Here is a 553-nt window from a genome sequence, read left to right as displayed (position 1 = left end):
TACAAAGGCAGCCTATGAAGTGTTCGAACAAGTGCTGAGTGCTAGCTGCTTTTATTGGGTGTTCTAATTTCAAAGACAACACCCACAGATCCATCTGTTACAGTCATGTGCCTTTGGTGCCTCTTCTAGCCTTAAGCAGGGTGTCAGAGCCTGGAGGCAGTCAGGCTCAGTTAACAGGCTTTCGGTTGGAATTCTGGCATCTTCTGAGATAAGCAGTCAAATCCCTTTACCTTACTGAACCTCGGTTTCCTTATCTGTAAGGTGTGGTGATGACAAAACCCCACCTCTTGGGTGCCTGTAAGCAGGCAGGGTACTTAGCACAGCCCTTCCTGAGTCCCGTGTAGGTATTTCCTCTGGGCTTAATGAACATAACCATCAGCACCGTGCAGCTGTGGTAACCTGCAGAGCACATGGGCCTGCAACTCTGGCAGTGAAGCAGATAACACAGTATGCAGGTATGACGGTCTCTGGTGATGGTTATAGGGTTATTAACCTGGTAGGAAGCAGGTCACCAGGCCCTCACAGGAGATTCCGGCCAACCTCCCCCCCCCCC

The sequence above is a fragment of the Microtus ochrogaster genome, chromosome 4 (genome assembly GCF_000317375.1).
Source record: "Microtus ochrogaster isolate Prairie Vole_2 chromosome 4, MicOch1.0, whole genome shotgun sequence".
Taxonomy (NCBI): domain Eukaryota; kingdom Metazoa; phylum Chordata; class Mammalia; order Rodentia; family Cricetidae; genus Microtus; species Microtus ochrogaster.
Note: the sequence above shows the minus strand (reverse complement) of the source record.